This window comes from Polypterus senegalus, chromosome 11 (assembly GCF_016835505.1).
Source record: "Polypterus senegalus isolate Bchr_013 chromosome 11, ASM1683550v1, whole genome shotgun sequence".
Classification (NCBI taxonomy): domain Eukaryota; kingdom Metazoa; phylum Chordata; class Cladistia; order Polypteriformes; family Polypteridae; genus Polypterus; species Polypterus senegalus.
In genome coordinates this window covers 149435086-149448198 of record NC_053164.1, presented here as the reverse complement: position 1 = coordinate 149448198, position 13113 = coordinate 149435086, and the positions used below count along the sequence as shown (strand labels likewise).

The 13113-nt window shown below is 40.7% G+C and overlaps 1 protein-coding gene across 5 annotated transcripts in view; it reads right to left on the bottom strand.

Annotated features, from left to right (window-relative positions):
• Positions 1-13113, bottom strand: part of mov10l1 (Mov10 like RISC complex RNA helicase 1) — a 73494-nt gene that overhangs the window by 46176 nt on the left and 14205 nt on the right. The gene's annotated exons all lie outside the window — the stretch shown is intronic.

The window sequence follows — 13113 nt, the reverse complement described above, 5'->3', positions numbered from 1 at the left end:
CTTGTGCTTATTGTATATGTTTATATTTAGGTGTTTTTACATAAGCTTTTTTTCTGTTAGTTTTTGATCAAGGGAATCACTTTTTTTTTTTTTGTTTTTTTAGGAAGATGTATTATGTTTTCACGCCTATAGGCTTTGTTCAGAAACCTAAATAAGTAGTAAAGGTATGGATTCCCTTTCGTACATGACTTGGAAGACAAACTTTTAAAAATATATGTCAGGCTTTTGCAGTGTAGACACAGTCTTGGCTAATAACTGTTAAGTGGACTGTACATTTTAAAACTTGGAGACTGTCAAAAGCCTTAAGTACTTTTTTTAGCAATCTAACTGTAAATACGGCATAGAATGTTTAATTAGTGCTTTGTCAGACAGATCAGAAGTTCTATGTAACTAAGCATTTTTCTATACCCTATTTGCCTTTATTAAAAAAAAACAAAAAAAAACGCTACATCCTCTTGGACATGCTACATACAATTGCCCAGGAGTAAAACATTCATGCCATAGATCATTCAAACAGGTAATTTGTAGGAATAATGGGAATTTGGGCTATAAATATATCTTGCAGCAATCCGTAAAAATTCCATGATCCGTGATCTTGTAGCATCACAATGTTTTGGAAGGTTTAGATCCAAAACAATACGAACAGAATTGTGATTTAACTTTACATTTATTGGCTGAACATTTAAGTCAGAAGTGCAACGAACTGAATGTTTTCAGGGCCATTCCATGTCAAATCAACTAATGGCCCACACACTTCGGAATCAAAATAATTCTGGAAAAATTACCAGCTGTAATTTTTTTTTGATGCTAGATAAATAATTTGCAAAATAAAAAAGTACCAGGGTACTTGAGAATACCACAGTTACAACCCTAGAGAAGATGGAAACCTCAAAGTCAGCTGGTAGTCTGGTGAAGACAGTCAATTGACTGTCCGATTATTCACCATTGAAACAGCTGCTGAGATCCTGCCCTCTCATGATCACACACCTGATGGATCCAGTGTTCTGTTGGGGGCTATGGTGGGTGTAGGTATGACGAAAACTATTGAACTGGTGTGATTCGTGACAGGAGTGAAGAGGAATCAGACATCGCGATAGTTTGGATGCATGAAACCTATCTTGCACAGTCTTTCCATTGACCACCTAGAGACTGAATTTGGTGTGTGCCATTACACTTCTTAGTGCACTCACAACTGACAGTGGGAGGCAGTACCATTTTGATCTCAAAGACACCCTACACACTGCACTTTGAAACAGAAATTAAATGGGTCACATTCCTGCAGCTGCAATACAAAGTTGTTATTTAATGATATATCAAGCTGTTATTCATGTGTTGTGCTTAATGTGACTTTAGTGATTTTTCTGCGGATTTTTTTTTTTTTTCTCCCCATTACTCTTAATCCAAGTTAGTAATGAAGAACTTTGAAATTTTTTTTATCCAACTCTGTCCCATATTTTCTCAGGTTTGTCCCAACTTTAAGGCTAAGTTCATGAAATCAAATTTGTCAACTGAAATTACAGAATTCCTGTAAAAACCACCTTTAGGCTGTTGCTTTCAAGCTATAAGTGATCAGACTTTGTTGTTCTAATAATGAACAGTGAATTTGTGCTGTTCAATGCTTACTTTGAAGCAAAAGCATTGTTTGAGCATTTCATTTCAGCAATTAAGCATATGGTTTTATTATCTACACCAACCATGCAAGATGATGGATTATGTGCTTCTATTAACACATCACTGGGAAGATTTGCACTTGTGCTTCAAACTGTTATGAGCAGGGTTATTTTGGAAATTTTCAAACACTATATCAGGGGTCTCCAACCTTTAACCACCCAGAGCTACTTTTACAAAATGAAAACGGCCGAGAGCTACTCAGGTTTTCTAATATTTATTTTCATAGCTTATTTCAACCCAAACAAACTGAATAAGCTTGTTTTGCCTGAACATTTACAAAATGTTGGTATCCACAACTCACATTTTTCATTAAAACATCGCAAAAAATATTTAGTTCACCTGAAAGTGCATTTTGTATGTATATCACACTATTAATTTAAAACATGAATGCTGTCAAAACAATAAAATTCCAACTACACAGATATTACTTATTCATTTGTCATTTTGTTACATGTCACTGTTTCACTTCACAAGAGTATTTACATGTCCAGCTGCATGTGTGATGTGTTTTTTTAGTTAGTCAGATGAATGGCACTGCATGGAGTCAACAAGAGAGGCAGGTGTATGGTGGTGTAGGGTCACTCTTATGGAGTCATTTAAATGTTCGTCTGTCAGTCTTGTTCTGAACTTTGATTTCATGACAGACTCACAGAAGTATGGAGACCCAAACAAAGCAGACATTTTCAGAGCTACTTGGTGAATATTGTTATAGTTATCTGGCTCTACTAAGCTCCAGAAATGCTGAGAAATCCAAATCCAAGAGAGACACAGCGGGCCAAGGGGAGGGTCCTAACTCGCTCACCAGCTAGCTTTGGGGTATGTTCCTTAACTCCGCTTAGCTAACGAACGAGAGAACAACTGAATTCAACTTTGTTTGATATTTAAAATAAAAAAAAGTTTTACTTCGGTCTTTGAGTTCAGATATTCTCAGAAGTGTATGCCACACTGAAAAGATAGATTGCAATTCAGATTGTGGATCGTGATTTTTTGTTAAAGGAATCGTGATTTTGATTTTTTGGAAAGATCACCCACCCTTAATTTGACTAATCAAGTTTTCAAATTTATGTAGGATTCATTAACCCTTTGGTGAGTTACCGATAACTCACAAGCGACGCGTTGGTGATCCCTGATCTGTATAGCGTTTGTCCTGGGTATGACGTTAAACTGCATCCGGCCCAGCAAGTGGTCCTCCAACTTGCAAGGAAATCATGGGGGTTGGTGGCAGGATTGGCACTCCAGCCACCATAAAAAGCGCTTTACAAAGCTCTGAGACTACAGAAAGGATTCCTTTTGGCTGCTCGCATAATGAAGGGGATGGGGGAAAGCCCTTGGGAGCCCCATCCCTGGAAGAGTCGAAACCGTTGGAGAGCCAATAGGGTCAGGTCTAGCGACCCACGTCCTGCTTACAGAGGAATCAAAGCATTACGCACATCTGAATCTGTTCTTTGGAGAGTTGCATCCAGGGCAGCTGATGGAACGGTCCTTACAGATGACACTGCACTTGTGACCCGCTAGGCTGGCTACTTTGAGCAGTTGTTCAAAGCTGATCCTCTAGCTAGGACGTTGAATATCTCTGGGTCCACAGTTCTTGAGGCCGATCCTCCAATTAGCTGTGAACCACCCAATCTCACCGAGATTGCACAGGTGGTGAACCAGCTGAGGGGGGGTTGGTGTGGGTGGCTGCAGGGATCTGTGGTATCCAGGGTGAAATTCTCCATGCTGGTGGTATGGTTGTCCTCTTGGCGTTGGAAACAAAGATTGCTTGCATTTGGGAGACTGGCATCATCCCAACTGACTGGAAAATGGGACTTGTCGTCCCTATCTGGAAAGGGAAAGGTGATCGCCTGGACTGCAGCAACTACAGGGAGCTAACACTGCTCTCGGTGCCGGGTAAGGTCCTTGCTAGGGTCGTCCTCAATAGGATCCGTAATCACTTGCTCACCTACCAGTGACCGGAACAGTCTCTTTTTACGCCTATGAGGTCTACCATCAACTGCATCCTAGCACTGAGAGTTCTGCAGCCTTTGTCGATTTCCGCAAAGTTTTCCACTCAGTTGATTGAACTGCCCTGTGGGACATTCTGAGGGTTTGCGGGATCCCCTCGAGGTTGCTGGATATCATGGCCAGCCTGTACACTAGTACTGCAAGTGCTGTGCAGAGTGGAGGCTGGACCTCTGCGTTTTTCCCAGTTGATCCTGGGGTTCGCCAGAGGTGTGTTCTTGCTCCTACTCTGTTCAATGCTTGTATGGACTGGGTGTTGAGCAAGGTCGTGGCATCCAGCGGCTGTGGGGCATCTGCTGGTGAAGAAAGATTCACGGATCTTGACTTTGCGGACGATGCTGTAATCTTCGCAGAGTCAATGGAGGCTCTGATTGGGGCGCTTGAGAGACTGAGCAAGGAGTCCGAGTATCTGGGCTTGCGAATGTCCTGGATAAAAACCAAGACCCAGGTCTTTAATGATCTCTTGGGCACAGCCGTGTGTCTGTTTGAGGAGAGAGAGAGTTGACCTTGTCGAGAGGTTTACTTACCTTGGCATGGACATTCATATCTCTGGTGACACTTTCTATGAAGTCAGTAGACGGATTGGGAGAACATGGGGGGTAATGAAGTCACTGGAAAGGGGTGTGCCGCTACCGATATCTATGCAAAAGAACGCACAAGTCTTTAGAATCCTGATGCTTCCCGTCTTGCTATATGGTTGCGAGACATGGACACTATCCAATGACCCGATACGAAGACTGGACTCCGTTGGTACTGTGTCTATCCAGGTTGCTCATGGAGTCCCGAATGAGGCACATTACCTGCATTGTGAAGAGAGCATCAGTCACAGCACTACGGCCATTTGGCGCATTTTCCTGAGGGTGATCTGGCTCTCAAGATCCTCATTGTTTTGGACCCAAGTGGCTGGACCAGTCCAATGGGTTGCCCACGTAACACCTGGCTGCGGCAGATAGAGGGTCATTTCCGGAGGGTGGGACTGGACTGCGAGTCTGCCTGGGGGGGTTGCAAACCAGGACCCCAAGTTGTTTCGTCGTTTAGTGGGTGCAGCAACGCACTGTACCAGTGCATGCTCCCCAACTTGACTTATCTATATACATTTTATTTAGGAATGAACATACAGTATGAAGCAGGTTATATCATCACCATTGTAGATGGATGTGTATGAGAGGTGGTGTCTCATCCAAGGTTGGATAATGTTTTATGCCCAGTGCTATCAGGATAACCAGTGGCTTCCTGTATGACCGTTAACAGGATAAGCCGATTAGAAAATGGATGGTTGAATTGATAACTGTAGCACTGTTCAGAACAAATGCATGATGAATGTGAAGCCTTTATGTTTTGCCATGACAAAATTTTAACCTTTACAGTGTGTTTTGTATTGATAGACAAGTTAACCGTGGAAATGCCTAAACTAGCAGTCTTGATTTACTGTACATGTACTCAACTCTCGTCACAAACAATAGCGGCCAAGGGCCTGTTACGGCCCCTGCTGGGTTACAGACCAAATACAAAGCATGAATACTTTGGAGGCCGAGGGCCTATTGCTGCCCAGGTCACTTCTCCTGAAAGTGCTGCACACTTAAAACAAAGCAATTGGACATAAGCTGTTGACCACAGCTTCAAAAAGTTAGAAGGTGCAAAAGACTGGTTACTTCACAGCACAGCTTGCACATGAACAAACATTGAAGACATATTCCAGCAAGGAAAGATATCCACCTTAGAAAAGAGCTAAACAAATTACTTGAACAAGCTTGCTGTGGCAAATGATATTAAAAAGAAAAAGGAAAAAAAAAAACCAACAAAGTAGGTTTCAGTGAGGCAATATTTAAAATTTGATTGGAATCATTAAGGTTATGTTTTCTACATTCACCATCTCATATTTAATGCCCGTTTCTCAGCAAATTAACATAAGTAATGTTTAAAGTCCTTAAAAGCAAGACTGGCTTCAGTATAACCAAGAGATAGATGTCTATGTAATTTAAACAGTCCATTCTTTTTAAACTAATGCCTTCTTTAAAAGTATACACTTTCATAGTACAGCCTTGGTCTGCATCTTCGTTGTGGCATGTTTGAGGTGGTGCTGTACATTTATCCTTGCACAGTATGATGGTTTGGTGCATTTTCTGAAGTGCCCAAACCCTCAATCTCTCATAACACTGTTTGGCCAATTCTTGTTTTGGAAACTGCATGTCATCCCTCCATTTTAAACTGCTGTATAGCATCTACTTCTTTTAAAAGCTGTTGTATTTCACCTCTCAAAAATGAAGCTTTCTTTCATACCACGACTTGATGCTTGCAGACATATGGATGTTAGTCTTTGCAAATGAAGGAGAAGCAGCAGATATCTTTGTATTCTGTAGAGAGTAAGTTAAAAAATACATTTTGCTCCTGAAATCTTTGGGTGTTTTAGTTGCCATTACGGGATGCAAACAATGCGAGTGGAGAGTTTTTAAATAACAAATAAGAGGAGCACAAAGTTAGGAGAACAGACAAGAGAAAAGTAAAAAGTTAACCTCATAGAAGAAAAAACAGCAAGCAGTCAGGGGAGAAGATTACAGGAAATTAAGAGGTCAGAAGGTGCAAAATAACTGTACCAGTTCCTTAAATTTTTTTTTAGCTTAATTTGTTTAGTTTTAACATTTAAGTAAACAATTTAATTTCAATAAAATAAAGCTGAGGCAGTTTTAAGAATCCAAACTGAAATTTTAATGAGGCCAGAATAATGCAAGTCCTGCTGGATGTTTTCTTGAGGAAGGCTTGGAGAAGCCAGTCTTCTATGAAGGCTACATCTGCAGGAAATGCCAGATAATCCCTCACCTTCAGCTTAGGGTCACTAAACTGGAGAAGGAGCTGGCTAGTCTGCATTTTAGTAGAGAATTGGCAGATCTAGCCCAGGTATCCTTCAGAGAAATCATATGCACCCCTAAGATGGTGTGGGAGAAGATTCCAGACCAGACAGGTACAGGTAAGTAGGTAGGTAGGTCATGCTTACAAAGGGGCAAAGTCAAGAGTGTACACACTGTCCAGGGGCATCACCCCAGAATTAGAAGGGGAAAAGGCAAGAAGACACGAGGGGCCCCAATGGGCCATGTCAAATCCAGTTTACAGAAAGAGAGAGGTGGTGATAGTTGGAGAGTCAATTATTAAGGGGAGTGAAGAGCAGGTTTGCTCCATAGGCACAGTTTTGTACTGTGTGCTGCCTTCCGAGTGCACAGGTGGGAGACCACTCCGGAAAGGTTGACAGGCTCTTGGGCAGAGGAGGGGTGGATCTAGTGGTCATTGTCCAGTTGGAACAAATGACATGCATAAGGGTTGTCAGTTCTATGATCCAAATAATGCAAACTGGAATAAAAGGTAATGGAATAACGGCTTTACACCATTTTTCTCTAACCCTGCTCTCTCTCTCATTCTTTCCCATGACACGAAGCGTAAGCAGACAATGACTTACAGCGAGATGAATCGCATCGAAGAACTCCAGGCTCTCGACAACCAGATACAGAAACTCCTGTCCAGACGGAGGTACCTAAACCATCCCTGTCATCTGAAATCGACGCAACAAATTGAGTTTCAGTAACCAACTCCACGCTGTGCTGCTCATCTCCAAGGCCAAGTGAGCTTCACCCCCGCGCCTCGTTGTCACTCCACCAACGAAGACCTTGGCTTGTTTCAGCTATGCAAGTGGGGGTTCAAGCCTAGAACACCTCCATCGGCACAGGCAAGCATCTCGATCCAGAAAAACAGTTCAACCTTCTCCGCGCCACCAGTTTGCCTTCAACTCCAGGTGATGTATTGTTGATTGGTGATTCAACTGTAAGAAATCTAAACATCGCATGCCCTAATCAAAAATCTTTTGTTTCTTGTTTTCCCGGTGCTCATGTCTGAGATGTTATGAGATGTGCACTGATAGTCTTCGAAAAGCACAAGAACAGGGCAGTGGGATCTACTGTAATACACGCCGGGGTAAACGACATAAGACACCGACAGTCGGAGATTCTTAAGGCTGACTTTGCAGCACTAATCGAAGCCGAAGGAGAGGATCCCGTCTGCAATGATCTACATATCGGGTCCCCTACCTGTCGTTACAGGATCAAACGAGTACTACAGTTGTCTGCTGGGATTAAATAACTGGCTGAAAGGCTTCTGTGAGAATCAAAACATCGGGTTCATAGACAACTGGGACCTCTGTTGTGAGAGGCCGCATTTCTTCAAGCGGGATGATCTGCATCCAAATAGATCTGGCGCCCGCGTCCTCTCCGAAAACATCGCTAAGGTAATTCATCTCTTGATTGTGTATTTCTACTCCTAACCCTTTCCGTAATGCTTTGCTAGGATATGATAATTCTTTAACAAAGTCTTCTGCAAAGGTGCACTGCATTACTACTCTAATAACTAATCTCAATGCATGTAAAAAATCTAGGCAATGCGACATAAATATGAATAATTACAATTACACCTTTAGATGAACAATGTATTAAATCCATAAAAACAGATTATAGATTAAATAAAAAAATATGCACAGAGCGGCACTAATAAAAATAACTTCATTTTTATTTCGAATACCCATAACGGACATAAAATTCAGCTCGGCTCCTCCAAAACATTAAATAGGTCTTTATTAAATGTTAGAGCATTAAGTAACATGACATTTTTCATCAACGATCTTATTAGTGATAGGAAAATTGATTTTATTACACTAAGTGAAACGTGGCTTAGCTCAGATGGTGCAGCTGTTTTAATCGAATCTGCACCTCCGAATTACAGCTTTGCTCGTGCGGATCGCCAAGGAAAGAAAGGTGGCAGTTTAGCAAACGTTTACTCGAGCCAGTTAAAGTGTAAAGATGCCAGTTTTGGTAAATTCAAGTCCTTTGAGTATAATACCATTGTTATTCATGGAGTTTCTCAGTTTCTAGTATTATCCGTGTATAGACCTCCTAAATACAATGCATCTTTCGTTGAGGAATTCTCAGACTTGGTGTCAATTATAATTACAAAATATGACACACTCCTAACAATCGGTGATTTTAACTTTCATATCGATAATTAGTGTGACCCAAAAGTAAAAGAATGTACGAACCTCCTGGACGGTTTTGATTTGAAACACCTTGTTAGTCAGCCTACACATAAAGCAGATCATACGTTACACTTAGTAATTACCAAAGGACTAAAAGTTGATGTGAAGCAGATCATTGATATTGGTCTATCAGACCATTTCCTTTTACTATTGAATATAGAAATGATAGAAAACATTCACGAGAAACATATTGTTAAAAAACGATTCTTTGTTTCATTAGCAGCTTCAAAATTTCCAAACATTCTAAGCATCCAGTCCGTTTGTAGTGCTAACTACAATAGCGAGGATAATGTAAATAGTAAGGTGTAAAATTTTAATACTAAGGCGAGAACTGCTGCGGGCATAGTCACACCTGAAAAGACAGTTAAAAAAAATCTTCTAGCATTGTTACACCATGGAAGACCCAAAGAGTGTCCGATTTAAAGAAAACATGCCGGAAAGCCGAGCATAAATGGAGAAAAAACTATCCACTATGAGATATTGAAAGTTAAAATAACAGAATACAATAACACAGTCCGTCTTGAAAGGCGCAGCTTTTTCTCTAGAATTATAAATAACAATGCTAGTAACCCCAGAGTCTTACTCTGCTAAACCCAGGTAACTCAAAAAGAATGCCTCCAAAATACTGCCAGTGAAACTTGAGGCTATTGCTGTATTTTTAAATCAAAAAATTAATGATAATAAAAATAATATAGTATATCTCCCCAACACTGCGGATCCTCTTAAGCCCCAGTACTCGGTTATAAACAAATTAAATTCTTTAACCACGATAGATTTACCCGATTTATATAAAATAATTTCTCAACTGAGACCCTCCACCTGTGTCCTTGACCCAGTACCAACAAGTTTTTTTCAAAGAAGTATCGGGCGTGCTAATTGATAGCATTCTTGACATAGTAAACTCGTCATTAGGTATGGGGGTCTGCCCAGACTGTGTTAAGACCGCTGTAGTTAAACCCCTACTCGAGAAAAATAATCTTGACTCCTCTGTTTTTGGAAATTTTAGACCCACTTCAAACCTGCCTTTAAGTAAAATTCTAGAGAAGGCAGTCATTATGCAGCTAAATGACCACCTCAATAAACATGCTATTCTTGAGAAGTTTCAGTCGGGTTTCAGAACAAATCACAGCACAGAGACTGCACTCGTTAAAGTATTAAATGACTTGTGGGTAAATGCAGACAAAGGTCATTTATCTGTTCTCATCCTCTTAGATCCGAATGCCACATTTGATATCATGGATCACAATATTCTTAGAAATCACCTTAGTCAATGGGTGGGACTCTCTGGCAGTGTCTTAAATTGGTTTGAATCCTACCTGGCCGGTAGAAAATTCTGTTAGATGTGGTAATTATAACTCAAAGACACATGATCTATATTAATAAAAGGCAAAGTCCTCCCTCACTCACTCACTAATTCTCCAACTTCCCGTGTAGGTAGAAGGCTGAAATTTGGTAGTCTTATTCCTTACAGCTTACTTACAAAACTTGGGCAGGTTTCATTTCGAAATTCTATGCATAATGGTCATAACTGGAACCCATTTTTCTCCATATGCTGTAATGGACTTTAGCTCGATGGCCATGGGGGGCGGAGCTGCATGTCACATCATCACGCCTCCCACGTAATCAAGTGAACTGACTGTGAACGCAGTACGTAGAAAAGAAGGAAGAGCTCCCAAAGAACGCTGAAGAAAAACGCATACAAGCTTATTCATAAGTGCAGCTACTGCGGAAACAAAGCACGGTGTAAACCGCAAGTTTAAATTAAGTTTATGGACACGTTCCCGCTGCCGTTTGTCATGCCTTCGTCGAATACTTTATTCGCGAGATACAAGTTTAATGAGAAGACACGAGGTATAAGCGAGACTTTGCATCACTTTGTAGCGGAGTTAAAATTGCTGTAGCGAGAAAATTTTAAGTGCCGGGTCTTAGCTAAAATTAAATAAAGCCGTGGACATTGCAACATCACACAGCTCACGTGAACTGACTGAACGCAGTACGACTGATCACTTCCATACATCAAACCTGTTCAAAAAACGCATTACACAATTGACAAGGTAGGAAAAGAATATACTCCGAGCTGAGCTCCACAGCTAACGCCGTCTTTCCGAAGCAACTTCGTCACACTGCCACCAAATACTCACAGAAAAATCCACAAGTTAATACACACGCTGTCTCTAGAGTTTCTCCACACTAAATGTATTCCTTGCATCCCCGTTATACCCTCCGATCTCAATTCAGATGCCTCCAATTACCAGTAAGGCTCTGCTGCGCGATGACAAGTAATAAGTCTCAGGGACAGACCCTACAAAAGGTTGCCATTGATTTCAGGCAAGATTGCTTTTCTCCTGGACAACTATACATTGCATTCTCAAGAGTGCGCTCGCACAGCTTCGTCATATTACAACCAGAGTGCTGAACTGAAAACGTGCTATATAAAGAGAACAATCGTAATAAACGAACAATAAAACAGCAGAGAACCCACGGATTAAATAAAAAGGCAGCTTCCTTGGCAAAGCAAGGAAAAAGGATGGCCTTATATGTCGTTCGTTTATAAAACAGCGGAGAAGCTGTGTAAAGGCCGCTTCACAAAAAACCAGCGGAGCGCCTTATATGAGCAGGCAGTCAGCTAAAGAAGGGAATCAATAAATATCTATAATTGTAATAAACAAACAAAAAATAGCGTACAAGCTGCGGATTAAATAAAGGAAATGGGTACCTGAACAGTAAAGTAAGTCTCGAATAGCTACACAATAACTATAACAATCGAAATAAATGAACAATAAAACCGTACAGAAACGTGAAGCAAGGAGAAACGACGGCCTTATATGGCATTCGTTTATAAAGCAGCGGAGAAGCAGTGTGAAGGCAGCTACACAAAAAAACAGCAGAGCGCCACACTCTGAATGTATTCCTCGCATCACCGTTACACCCTCCGATCTCCCATTTCAATTCAAATGCCTCAAATTTCCAGTAAGGCTCTGCTTCGCGAGGACAATTAATAAGTCTCAGGGACGGACCCTACAAAAGGTTGCCATTGATTTGAGGCAACATTGCTTTTCTCCTGGACAACTATATGTTGCATTCTCAAAAGTAATCTCTGTGCACAGCTTGGTCATATTACAACCGTGCTGTACTGACAACGTGGTATACAAAGAGATCCTTAACAGATAGTTATTGGTATATTTCCCTCAGTTTAAAAAGGTTTTCTTTTCTTCTTAGTAAAAATTTAAAGCCAGTTCTTCGTCGCTGTGAAGCGCGGGGATTTTGAGATATATATATATATATATAGATAGATATATATATATATATATATAGATATATATATATATATATAGATATATATATATATATATAGATATATATAGATATATATAGATATATAGATATATATAGATATATATAGATATATAGATATATATATAGATATATATATAGATATATATATATATATATATATACACACACATATATATATATATACACACACACATATATACCGGCTCTCACCCCCAGGCCGCCTGGAGGAGCTCTCCCGAGAGCATGGACGGGCCCTGAATTCCAGCAGGGCCTCATGGACTATGTAGTTTTTATGCACAGCCCTGCTGGATACCTTGGGGACCACTGGGAGTCGCTGTCGGGAGGCCAGTGGACTCATTTATGCCCTATAACTCGGAAGTGCGCCATAATCCCATGACAGGAAGAAGCGACGTGCTTCCGGGGTAAAGATGACTATTTACCTTGACCAGGAAGGAATAAGGACTTGTGGACTGTTGGGCAGGAACACCTCCAGGTCAGGGAGTATAAAAGGACCATGGGAACTCCCAGACAATGAGCGGAGCTGGGTGGTAGGAGGGCAACGCGTCTGGGAGTTGGAGGATTGTTACAGATTTATTATTGGAGTATTGTTTATTAATAAGTAGTGTGGAGTTTGCTTAGTGCATGTAATTATTGTAAATAAAATAATTATTGTTGGACTTTTACCTGGTGTTTGGCGTGGTACCTGAGGGTTCAAGGGAGCGATAGCGCCCCCTTCTGCCACAGTGGAGATTATATAAATAAAAAAAGACAGCAACACTCATACACTGAATACAATGAGGACTGATCATTTATGTTAGGTAGAATGCCCAGAGGGGGCTGGGCGGTCTCATGGCATAGAACCCCTGCAGATTTTATTTTTTCTACAGCTGTCTCGAGTTTTTTTTGTCCTCCCTGGCCATTGGACCTTACCTTTTATTATATTTTAATTAGTGTTCTCTTATTTTAATTCTTACTTTGCCTTTTTTTTTCTCTTTCTTCATCATGTAAAGCACTTTGAGCTACATATTTGCTATTTGTATGAAAATGTGCTATATAAATAAATGTTGTTGTAG